General features: G+C 43.1%; 1 long non-coding RNA gene across 1 annotated transcript; it reads right to left on the bottom strand.

The window, feature by feature from the left end:
- Window positions 1-4,367: 4,367 nt before the first annotated feature.
- On the bottom strand, window positions 4,368-12,502 carry LOC116502793. The gene is made up of 4 exons (XR_004254589.1): window positions 12,415-12,502; window positions 8,964-9,052; window positions 8,118-8,231; window positions 4,368-4,407 (listed from the first exon to the last, which is right to left on the bottom strand). It is a non-coding gene; the product is annotated as an uncharacterized LOC116502793 (long non-coding RNA).
- Window positions 12,503-12,759: the final 257 nt, after the last annotated feature.

Here is a 12,759-nt window from a genome sequence, read left to right as displayed (position 1 = left end):
GGTCTCTCTGTGGTCTGTCAGAACACTAGGTCTCTGAGCTTGCGTATCGCACAAGTGCATTTGAAAATATAAAGCTTTAAAGCATTTGTTGAGATGTGTAATGTGGTTTTAATACGGACTGATCTCAATGCAATGGGGAGAGAAAGGTTGTGAGGGGAGTTTAAATTATTGAATTGAGCTAATTTTGTCTTAAGGTGGAAGAATTCCTCTTTCTTTCCTCTCAATATAAAAGATGAACAATGAAATCTTTTGCTCATAAGTGTTCTTCCTTGAGTGTTGTAGGCTTACTCGGGGCATGCAGTTAATTCCACGCTTAGGAATATTCAGATCAAGTTTATTATCAGGCATTCTTAATAGCAAAACTTACAGTTCGGTATTAAAATACTTCTGATTTTCCATCTGTCCCATCACATGGTGTAAAAAGATGATGATTTCACTCCCATGCTGAGCAGAGATACAAAACACTACTATTCTGGTTTACAAAGGCATTTAAATTGGCCGGCTATAAACTTTGCACGCAGGCAAAATGTCCCAGTGGCCAATCAGAAACATAGATGTGATCACATGTTATGGAACTACATTTCCCCTAAGGCAATCTCTGCCTACATTTCCCATGAAATGCATTCAGCCCGCCAAAGCCATTAATGCGGCCTGCACTGGATCACCAGGCTGCCCCGTCCACATCGCCCCACCCACCCTTTGGCTGAGTACAGGACTTACCTTCACAAGCCCCACGGCTGGAACTGAAACAATTTTGTCCTGCAGAGAGGTTCTGGAGGCAAGGGATTTGAAAAACAGACCACACAAACACCCCAGGAGGGGAAAAATGGGCCTATTTTGCCTGTTTTTGGCTGGCAAAATGCTTCTGGAGGTAGGGAGGATGAAAAATGGGATGCACACATCCCAAGAGGCCAAAAAACTGGTGAAAAGGGCCCATTTTTCACCTCCCCTGCCTCCAGAAGAGAGGGGGGAGGAGGGAAACAGGGAGAGACAGAGAGAGACAGAGGAAGAGAGAAAGAATCAGAGAGAGAGAGGGAGATTTCTCAAGCTCCTTGGAGCTGAGAAGTGATGAAAGTAAGGTGACCAGATTTTCAGATTGGTAAAGAGGGACACCATTGACCGGGGGGGGGGGGGGGGTCGTGTTTAAAAATTTTATATGGAGCAACAAAAATTTTCATAGAACGCAAAAATAGTATTGTAATATACCGTATTTATCGGCGTATAACACGCAGTTTTAAAACTAAAATTGTAAGCTGAAACCCTGCCTGCGTGTTATACGCCGATACTGCGCGTTATACGCCGGGTCCACTGTTCCCTCTAAGGTGCGCGGCCGCAAGAAACCCCCGCGCAGAGGTTTCTAACTCCCGCGCAGAGGTTTCTTTCAAAGCAAACGTGGGGAAGTCCTTTGCAGGCAGCTAGAACTGGCTGCCTGCAAAGGACCTTCCCAAACTTGTTTCAGCGGCAGCTCTCAGCCTGGCGGCAGCGTCACACAGACTGTGGAAGGAGGGGGAGGAGGAGGGAACTAAAGAGAGCTTTTACCGAGTCTGCGCCCCACAGCCAGGACTGTCCTTGCGCCCCTCAAGCCGCGTTTCTTCCCCGCAAAGCCCTTCGGGCAACCCGAGAGTTCCGCTTGACGCCAGAAGGGCTTTGCAGGAAGAAACGCGGCGTTTCTTCCTGCAAAGCCCTTCTGGCGCCAAAAGGAACTCTCGGGTTGCCCGAAGGGCTTTGCGGGGAAGAAACGCGGCTTGAGGGGCGCCAGGACAGTCCTGGCTGTGGGGCGCAGACTCGGTAAAAGCTCTCTTTAGTTCCCTCCTCCTCCTCCTCCTCCTCCTTCTTTCTGGAGCCCCTTCCTCAAAGATTTGGTACCAAAGCAATGGCGGTGAGGAAGTTGTGTCTTTTGGATTTTGCACTGTTGTCTTTTCAATGGTTCTCAGACTGGTTGAACCTTTAGCAGCTGGGGTGATATTCTTTACTGTTAAGGTTACAATTGGATGTGTTGGACGAATCTTAAAAGATGAAACTTTTATTAAAACGTTTGACTTAACTAAAAACGTCTTCCTTTTTCTTCTTCTTCTTAAATATGATTTATTTATTTATTTTTACTTCAGAAGTTTGATGACCGTTGTACAAACTAATCCAACCTAAATGTAGAGGAGGAGAAGAAGGGGGGGGGGATTTAAAAAGAGCAGAGGAAAAAGAAAGCATGAAGAAAACATAAAGAAAGGGATGGGAGGGAGGGAAGGAAGGCACTTTATGTTGAAACAGAAAATATTATATAAGGAAGAAAATGGAAATAACTTTTTGCTCAAAGAGGTGTTTTTTCATTTCATATTTGCCTTTTAAGAGGAGTTAATGTTATAATTCATGTTCTAATGTTATAAATTTTAATCCAACATTAAGTTCCGAGCTTCCAAGTCATTTATTTTTAATGAAAAAAAATTTTACTCAAATTTTTGTGTTAAAATGGGGGATGCGTGTTATACGCCGGTGCGTGTTATACGCCGATAAATACGGTATATATTTTTATTTCAACATAACTACAATTTACAAATATAATACATTTATTTACGTTTATATTTATTAAATATATTTACAAAAATTATGTACAGTATTATTTTATTCTTTGGCATATTTCTCACTTGAGTGAATTTTTTTTAGTAGATTGCTGTCGTTGTTTAAAAGGTCATGAAATTTTTCACAAGAATTTGTTAAATTATAATTCACACATAAAATGGCTTTCAAAGTTTCAACACTTGATTGTGATTTTTCTGATGTTTACACTTCATTTACCGTAGAAAAAACACGGTCAGTCGCAGCATTAGTTCCTGGTAAGGACAGCGCGTATTCCACCATTTTTAATGCATTATTGTATGGAATATGGTTTGTTTGAAAATGATGAAATATTTCTAACCATTTGTTCTCTATTGTGATTTTTGCTGATGCCCAAGATTCAACCTTTTCCTTATCAATATATATTTTTAATAATGATACCTCATCAAAAAGATTATTTTCAGAAATATTACTATTTGGGAAATTTTGATTAATATGATCGAATGAGTTTTGCACATCATTCCAATTAAGTTCTTGTTTTAATGCAACCCAATGAAAATGTTCAATATCATTGTACTGTACCGTCCACTCTTCTAAATAATCTACGCAGTTACTATAGAACTTTTGAATGTCATTGATGATCTCTGCATGATTTATTGCACCTTGTTCTTCTAGCTGGCTTATACTATTACGGATAGTTATGGGAATAAAAATATTTTCTAACCGCTCTTGATACTGAAATTTTAAATTATTAACTTCATTCGCTACTTCGATTACCGAAATTTTGTCACCTTCAATAAGTTTTATACTGTTTTGAAAAAGAGCTGCTTGATTGTGTACAAACTCTAGCCAAATTTTTGAAGATTCTTTTTCAAAAAACTCTTCTAAAACTCTAGGACATTTATCCTGTGATAGAAAGTAGGACTTCAAAGGATCGTATATTTTCAAAATTCTTTCGACAGCTGGCAAAAGAGCTAACCAGGGCGTTTTACTGCATCCAAGTATTTTCTGATATTCGACTTCCGGAGTTTCACAAAATTCTTTAAGCATTTCAACGCGCACAGTGTATGTATAGAAATAAGAATATATTTTAACAACAATATTTCCCACATCTACGGGCAACAAGTCAGCAGCTGTTTGAATAGCGTTATGTATTATCTGCACTGCACAACCAACACCAATAATGTTTTGATTAAGGTTTTTGTTTAATTTATAAAAAATATTATTTGTATCTCTTCTTGGTTTTCCTCCAAAATTTGTGTTCGTGTTGTCTCCACAATATGCAATTATTTTATGTTTTAAATTGTTTTTTTCCAAAATATTCATAATGGAACTGAAAATTATTTCGGAAGTTTCGCCGGGCAAAGAAACAAAATCTAAAATTCTAATTTGTATTCCAGTTTCCGAATCAAAAAATCTGATAGTGGTTGGAAATAACTTTATATCCTTATTAGATATATCAGAATATATGGATATAAAATTAATTTTTTCTAGATTTTTGTTTAATTCTGAAAATGTATATGGGGAAAGCACATTACACACAATTGCCTCGGATTTTGTTCTAGCACAGGCAAAATTTTTCTTGGCTAATTTCTTTTCTTCGTCTCCATAAGTTGTTTTCCCAAAAAATTCCTGTATTTTGGAGGAAGATGCAGCAGTATCTAAATATATTTTATGTTTCTGTGTGTCCAAGTGCTTTAAAATATCATTCTTCCCGCCGTGCAAAATAGAAAATTCACCATTACATTTCTCACATTTTACCATGTGATCGCTTTTGGTTTTTTTAAGAAAAGGAAATTCACTTCTTAGATCATCGTTGAATTTGCATCCTCTTTTCTTACTCATTATGTTAATAATCTAAAAAAAAAAAATTATACGATTTTATACGATATAAAATTCAACGAGGGTGAAACACACTAAATCTGGCAAAGCTGGCCTGCCCATAGAATAGCAGCCACTTTGAGACACATAAACCTGGTCTGAACATATTGCATCACAAAGAAATGTGATCACAAAGCAGCTCAGGCTGCTGTCGCTAAATGCCAGGTCTGTGGTACATAAAGCTCCTCTCGTCCGGGACTTAATTTTAGACGAGAGGGCAGACCTGGCATGTATTACTGAGACCTGGCTGGGCCCAGAGGGAGGAGTCCCCCTTGTAGAACTGTGCCCAGAAGGATTTCAGGTGCTGCACCAGCCGAGAGCCCAGGGAAGGGGTGGGGGTGTGGCCGTTGTTATCCGGGAGTCGTTAGCTCCTCGTAGGGTCCCTGCTCCGGAGCTTGTCGGGTGTGAGTCTCTGCTGATAAAGTTGGACCTCAAGGGTCAAGTGGGTCTGCTGTTAACGTACCTGCCTCCCAACAGCGTTGCAGCAGCCCTCCCCTCGCTCCTCGAGTCGGTAGCCGAGCTGGCAATTGAGTTCCCTAGGTTGATGGTCCTGGGGGACTTTAATTTGCCTTCGCTCGGTGAAAAACTCTGATGGGGCGCAGGAGTTCATGGCTTCCATGACAGCCATGGGCTTGACCCAAGTAATTCGGGGCCCAACCCATTCGGCAGGTCACACGCTTGACCTCGTATTCCTCTCGGAGCAGTGGATTTGTGACCTTGGTCTGAGGGGTAACGACATCATACCCCTGTCGTGGTCAGACCACTGCCTACTGAGGCTCGACTTCCGGAGACCAAACCCCCACTGTAGGGAGGAGGAACCGAACAGGTGGTTCCGCCCCAGGCGACTTATGGAACCGTTAAGGTTCCAGACAGAGCTTGGGGTCATTCCTGATACTTTCGCCCACAGTCCGGTAGAGACTCTGGTTGCCGCTTGGCATTCGGCGGCATCAGAGGCCCTCGACCGGATTGCGCCACTACGGCCCCTCCGAGGCGGCGGATCCCGGAGACCTCCTTGGTTCACCGAGGAACTCCGGGAGATGAAGCGCCGGAGGAGATGCCTAGAGCACCGATGGAGGTCCGATAAGTCCGAATCGAACCGAGCAATGGTAACCACCTGCACCAAGGAATACACCAGGGCACTTAGGGCAGCGAAAAGATCTCACATAGCCACCTTGGTTGCGTCCGCTGAGTCCCGCCCAGCCGCCTTGTTTAGGATAACCCGCTCCCTATTAAATAAAAGGGAAGCGGGGGAACCCTTGCAGGGCAGAGCTGAGGATTATGCCCAATTCTTAGCGGACAAAATTGCTCGGTTTCGGTCGGACTTGGACTCCATCCCCGCAGTTCCAGCCGAGGCACAAGAGGATCAGGTGGAACATCTCTGGGTTGAGTTTCAGGATGTTACCCCCGGGGATGTGGACAAGGCCATGAGGGCTGTAAGTGCCTCCACCTGTGTACTGGACCCGTGTCCCTCATGGCTGGTTACTAACAGCAGTGAGGTGACACGAGGCTGGATCCAGGCGGTTGTGACCGCCTCTCTTCGGGAGGGGAACTTCCCCGCCGCACTGAAAGCGGCGGTGGTGAGACCCCTCCTAAAGAAGCCATCTCTGGATCCAGCTGTTCTTAATAACTATCGCCCAGTCTCCAACCTTCCCTTCCTTGGGAAGGTTGTTGAGAAGGTGGTGGCCTTCCAGCTCCAACGGTCCTTGGAGGAAGCAAACTATCTCGACCCCTTCCAGTCAGGCTTCAGACCCGGTTACAGCACTGAAACCGCTTTGGTCGCATTGACCGATGATCTCTGGAGGGCCAGAGATGGAGGACATTCCTCCATCCTGGTCCTCCTTGACCTCTCAGCGGCTTTCGATACCATCGACCATGGTATCCTTCTGCGACGACTGCGGGAGGTGGGAGTGGGAGGCACCGTGTTGCGGTGGTTCTCCTCCTACCTCTCGGACAGGTCGCAGTCGGTGTTAGTGGGGGGGCAGAGATCGTCCCCTAGGCCCCTAACTTATGGGGTGCCTCAGGGCTCGGTCTTATCCCCCCTACTATTCAACATCTACATGAAACCGCTGGGAGAGATCATCCGCAGGCACGGGATCAGATACCATCAATATGCGGACGATACTCAACTGTATCTGTCCGCCCCGTGCCAACTCAATGAAGCGGCAGACGTGATGAACCGAGGCCTTGAAGCCGTTATGGACTGGATGAGGGTTAACAAGCTTGTGCTCAACCCAGAAAAGACCGAGTGGCTGTTGTGTTTCCCTCCCAAAGATTCCACCAATATTCCATCTCTCAGGCTGGGGGGTCAAATTCTATACCCCTCAGAGAGGGTTCGCAACTTGGGAGTCCTCCTGGACCCACAGCTATCGTTTGACCACCACTTGACGGCTGTGACCAGGGGGGCATTCGCCCAGGTTCGCCTGGTGCGCCAGTTGCGGCCCTACCTGAATCGGGAGGCTCTCACAACAGTCACTCGGGCCCTTGTGACCTCTAGGCTGGAATACTGCAATGTGCTCTACATGGGGCTGCCCTTGAAGAGCATCCGGCGACTTCAGCTAGTACAGAACGCGGCCGCGCGAGTGATTGTGGGTGCACCTCGGTTCACCCACATAACACCTATCCTCCGCGAGCTGCGCTGGCTGCCTGTTGGTCTCCGGATGCGCTTCAAGGTGTTATTAGTCACCCATAAAGCCCTACATGGTAGTGGATCCGGATACTTGAGAGACCGCCTCCTGCCAATTACCTCCCTGCGACCAATAAGATCACATAGATTAGGCCTCCTCCGTATTCCATCGGCCAGCCAGTGCCGGCTGGCAACTACAAGGAGGAGGGCCTTCTCAGTAGTAGCCCCGACCCTTTGGAACGAGCTCCCCGTGGAGATTCGTACCCTCTCCACCGTCCAGGCCTTCCGCACAGCCCTTAAGAACTGGCTAGCCCGTCAGGCCTGGGGATAAGGATAGCCGCCCCTCCCGAATGATGAGTGTATGTTGCTTACCATTTTATTATATGTCACTATGTCAATGTCTGTATTCCCCCTCCCTGATTTTATGTGAGCCGCCCTGAGTCCCCTTAGGGAAAAGGGCGGCCTACAAATATTAATAAAATCAAATCAAAAAAAATCAAAACATTTGCAAAAAGGAACATTTCTTGTAGTAAATATATTTTATAAACAATTAATAAATAAAATTCCCCCAAAAATAATTAAAAAAGATTTTCTATAAATAAAAGAAATCCTTAAAAACCGTTGTTAAGTATTACACCAGCAATAATTTACACTGTAACCATTTCAAACTATTCCACACAGAATAAATTGAAGTACAACTATTTTTAAAAATTCTATACTCAATACTTTGAAATGTAATGTGCATAGAATTTTTAAAAATAGCTGTACTTCAATTTATTCTGTGTGGATTCTTTTTTTAAATTGTCTTAGACTATTTAAGAAAAGATTCTATCCAAAATAAATTAAAATAAACCATTTTTAAAAATGCTATGCACAATATAGAATTTTTAAAAATGGTTTATTTTAATTTATTTTGGATAGAATCTTTTTTAAATTGTCTAAGACAATTTAAAAAAAGAATCCACACAGAATAAAACTATTTTAAAAAATCCTATGCACAATAAATAAAATATTATTTTAAAATACATTAAAAAAATAAAAGAAAAAAACCCGGGTCACTTACCAGTAGACAAAATCAGCAGAACTCCGATGCGATGGATCCTTGCAGCGATGGATGGAAGCAACAGGGAGCAGGCAGGTAGAGAGGCAACACGAACAGGTAAGACACTGAACTGGACTGTGGAGGGACAACAAGGCTAGGATCACTAAGCAGGTCCGGAGAGGGGGGCCGGGGGGGGGGGGAAGCTAGACCGCTTTCGCCGCCAGCCAGCAGTTTTTGCGAAAGCTAGGCTGCGGCGGGTAATGCCTTCCCTTGCGAAAACTAGGCCGCAGCTGTTGCAGTATGATGCATAGCTATGCTGGAACACTATACAATAGCAGTAATCATTTACCATAAGACCAGAGGTCACAAACTGTTAACTCTCAGTACTAAGTAGGTCAGAGGTGACAACTGGTTAACTCTCAGCATTAACTAGGGGTCAGAAGTTTGCATGCTGACTTTGCAATATCAACTAGAGGTCAGAAGTTTGCATGCTGGTAAAAGATTTATTTGCTGACTATGGGCATTCTTTAGGTTCAGAGGTCTACATGGAAGTATAAATGAGTTACCATATACCATAGACTTGTACAACCATGATTGGTCCACATAGACCATGTGACTCCACTCTTTCCTTGTGTATGCTCAATAAAAGAGGCCTCCGGATTCTATTCCGTGTTGGCTCATCCCGAGAAAGACCTGCCTCCGAGTCTTCCTTCATCATTGGCTTCATGAATGACCCGCGGAGAAATCGCACACAGCGGTTACTGCCAGCCCGCGGCCTCGCTATGGAAGGCCTTCCCTTGCTAAAGCTAGGCCGCCGCCGCCCCCCCGAAGCCTCCTGAGTCCCGCCGCCAGGGCTTAGTTGCTTACCTGAGGGGGAGGCAGCAAGCTCCTGGAAGGCGAAGTCGAAATGGTGGTCAGACTCAAGCTTTGGATGTTTTAGTGGCAGTGTTTATAACCTGGAAGAATGGCGCAACATGAAGAAGAAAACAATTAACATTGCAAATGATTATGTTTGAAATTCAAAAAGTATAGATAAGTACAAAAAACATTGAAAGGAGGATGGAGAACACAGAACAAATAACAGAAAAAATAGAGGGAAGAGTGAAAATACTTATAAAATGATGAAATTTGAGGATAGAGTTCAAAAAAAATGAAGAAAAATATGAACAAAGTAATAACAAAATTGTTGAAATTGGCAGCAAACCGAACGTGGTTGGAAACGACAGGAGTGGAATGTTGAAAGGAGACGTTAACGAACTGGAACCCTATCTCAAACCTCAAAACATGGAAGAGGAAAAGGCAGAAACAATGAGAGAAATTCTGGCAGAAGCACCGGTGATAACTAAAGGCAAGCAGATGGAAGGAACAGATGGAGGGTTTTGAGTCTTTACAAGATACGCAAGGAACAACAAGGTGCCAAGAGAATTTCACATAAGACTTATCAAGAAAACAATTAGAATACAAATACCATAAATGGCAAGAGATATAAGACTGTACTACTACTGGAAGGATACAGGAAGATGAAATGAAATATTAGAATAAAAATTAAGTTAAACTTAGTTAAATTTAGAATATTATGTATAAAATAAAGTAATAATAGTTATTGCTAAATAAATGATTAATAATAATAATACATACTGTATATACTCGAGTATAAGCCTAGTTTTTCAGCCCACTTTTTGGGCTGAAAAAAGCCGCCTCGGCTTATACTCGAGTCAGTGAAAAATTTGCCCGAAATGGAGGAGAAAAAGGGGCGGGGCCATGCCGCTGGGTGACACTCGTGAATGGCCCAGTGCCCCTGTGAGTTTCCCCTCCCTCTGTGTCAGTTTGCCGCGCAGCGCGCACCGCACCATCCCCCCTCCTCACGTTCTAATGTAATGCAGGGCTGTCTTACGATTCCCCTTCCTCCCCCTCCTGCCGCTCTGCAACGATGTCCCACCTCCTCCTTGTTATGGCAAGCAGCCACATAGCGATGTCCCACCTCCTCTGGTACAGTGATCCAATGATAGGAATCACTGTGCCGTGTGTCATAGGAGGCGGGACATCGCTCCCGCGGCTGCACGGGACATCATCATCACAGCGGGACATCAGCATCATGAGGTGAGTGAAGTATTTCATTGAATACACCGCTAGTTTACTGTTTTTCTTTGAAATAAATATTCAAAAACATTATTGGTATCTATTTTTATTTTTGAAATTTACCGGTAGCTGCTGCATTTCCCACCTTAGGCTTATACTCGAGTCAATAACTTTTCCAGTTTTTTGTGGTAAAATTAGGTGCCTCGGCTTATATTCGGGTCGGCCTATACTCGAGTATATACGGTATATATATAATTGATTGATAGATATGAAATTTTATATAAATTATAGGTGAGAACTATGGAGAGGATGTTTAAAAGCTTTGTTATAAAAGATAAATAATTCTATGTAAAATAGAATATGAAGATGTAATACTATTAGATGATTTCAGGATGATGTAAATGCCATAATATAATTTTATCTTAAATTTAGAATATTTTACATAAAAGGATGTAATAATAGCTATAGTCAAATGAAAGTTTAATAACTATAACGATTGTATACATATATATTAGAATGGATATGAGTCTTTATGTAAATTGCAAGTGAAGACTATTGTGAGAAAACACAAAATCGACACACTGTAAGTAATTGGAAGATTTTTATTTTGTGTGTGTTTATGTCTGTTTGTTTTATGTTTGTCTAAAAATAAAGTTTTTTTTTTTAAAAAACTTCCTTAGGTTTTCTCCTTCGTAAAACACTCAACAAAAAGGGGCTGCCCCATTCCAGCAAAAATAGATAAATAAAAGGAAAATGTTGTTTTTGAGACTCCACACAGCTTTTGAAAGCGGAAGTAAGGTTTTCCTCGGGGAGGAAAGTATTTGCATAAAATCCAATGGTTTAATGTATTAATAGAAATGGATTCGGAAACAGTTAGTTAAAGACTGTATGATAAAGTGGGCACAAAATTTTGAAGAACCAATAATGTTGGATACATAGGAAAAGATTTGGGTAACAAATGTAAAATTTACACAAGCTCAAAATTTGAGAGAAAACTTTTACAAGATGTTTTATAGATGGCATTAAGATCCTTAAAAACTGGCCTCTATGTATCCGAATTTACAACCCAAATGTTGGAGATGTGATTGTCTCAATGCTACATACTATCATATATGGTGTTCTTGTAAAAAGGTAAAAGCATTTTGGATAAAAATATGGTGGATTATGCAAAATGTTCTTTAAAAAAGGATAAAGTTTACCCCTCAGTTATTCTTGTTAGGTATAATCACTGATTGTACAGTTATAGAGACTAACTTGATTTTGCATTTAATAACGGCAGCAAGACTGTTGGTGGCGTAATACTGGAAGAAGGAAGATTTGCCTACTATTCAAGAATGGACATTAAAAATAACAAACCTAGCAGAGATGGCTAAAATATCAGCATATCTCAAGGATCACTCAAATGAGAGATATAAACTGGAGTGCAGAAGATGGATTGACTATACTCAAAATAAATATGGGAGTAAGAAATTCCAGATAGTTTATGACTGAAGAAACAAGGAATGATATAATCTGTTTAGAGTTAGCCTAGCAAAGAGGAGTTAAATTAAAGCTCAAATGGAAGATGATATTAACTTTCTTTTTTTAAAAAAGTTTATCTTAGAATATCTTTGTTAAAGAATTTTACCCTGTATTGGTTCTGGGAAGTCGGGGGGGGGGGGGGGAGGTAAATATTTGTAAAAGTTTTGTTTTTAAAATTTTCAATTAAAAAAAAAAAGCCATTGGTTTCCTTGCTCGCCTTTTAGACGGAGCAGAAAAAAGAGGATCTCAGGTGGGCTAAGACAACCTGAGCTCAATTTGGTGGATTTAAACCTTTCCTTTCCCCCAAACTCTCCCCACCCCATTGAAACGAGGTCGGGGCGTTTTAATGCCACACTACGAATCTCAAGAAATGCTCCAAAGCTCCGTTTCCTCCGTTCCTGCAACGGGCCTTCCGAGATATGCAATGCTCAGAGACCTCGCGCTCCGACGGACCACAGAGATCTTCTGAAAGCAACCTCCCCCGAAGCTCCTTCACGGATTCCCCCAGGATAGCCTTGCCCGGGCAAGGTGGGGGCAGATCCAGGCGTGGACGGAGCCCCCTTTGTCCCCCTGGAGGGAAGGGAGGGATCCGCTCCCTGCAGGCAACGCCGGAGCCAGATCCCCCTAAAGAAAAGCCTGCGAGCCGAAGAGCGGGATCCGCAGCTCCCCTCCTCCTGGGGGGCAGGAGATCTCCTGGCTGGAGGGAGAACAGCCTTACCTGAGTGGGATCCAGAAGCCTCTTCCGGGGGATCCAGCGCCGACCCTCCAAGCAAGAAGCAGAACACGTGGCAGGAACCGGATGTTCAGCTTGGGAGGGGGGGGGCAAGGCGATGAGGCGGGTAATATTATCCCCTCGAGCCCCGCCCCTCGCCTCTCAGCCCCGCCCCTTGGCCTCCGCCTCTTCTTCTCCCTTCGCCCCTCCCCTCTAATCTCCCTTTCCATCCTGGGCCACGTTCTCCGAAGCTTCTTCCAGACTCTGTGTGTTTGTGATATTGTGTGTAGTAGCCAAAACTGGGCCATTAAGCTAAGCGGGAACTTTTCAAGATGTTCACAAAGAAACTCT

Source organism: Thamnophis elegans, chromosome 2, assembly GCF_009769535.1.
Source record: "Thamnophis elegans isolate rThaEle1 chromosome 2, rThaEle1.pri, whole genome shotgun sequence".
Classification (NCBI taxonomy): domain Eukaryota; kingdom Metazoa; phylum Chordata; class Lepidosauria; order Squamata; family Colubridae; genus Thamnophis; species Thamnophis elegans.
Note: the sequence above shows the minus strand (reverse complement) of the source record. Positions and strands in the feature narration are given on the sequence as shown.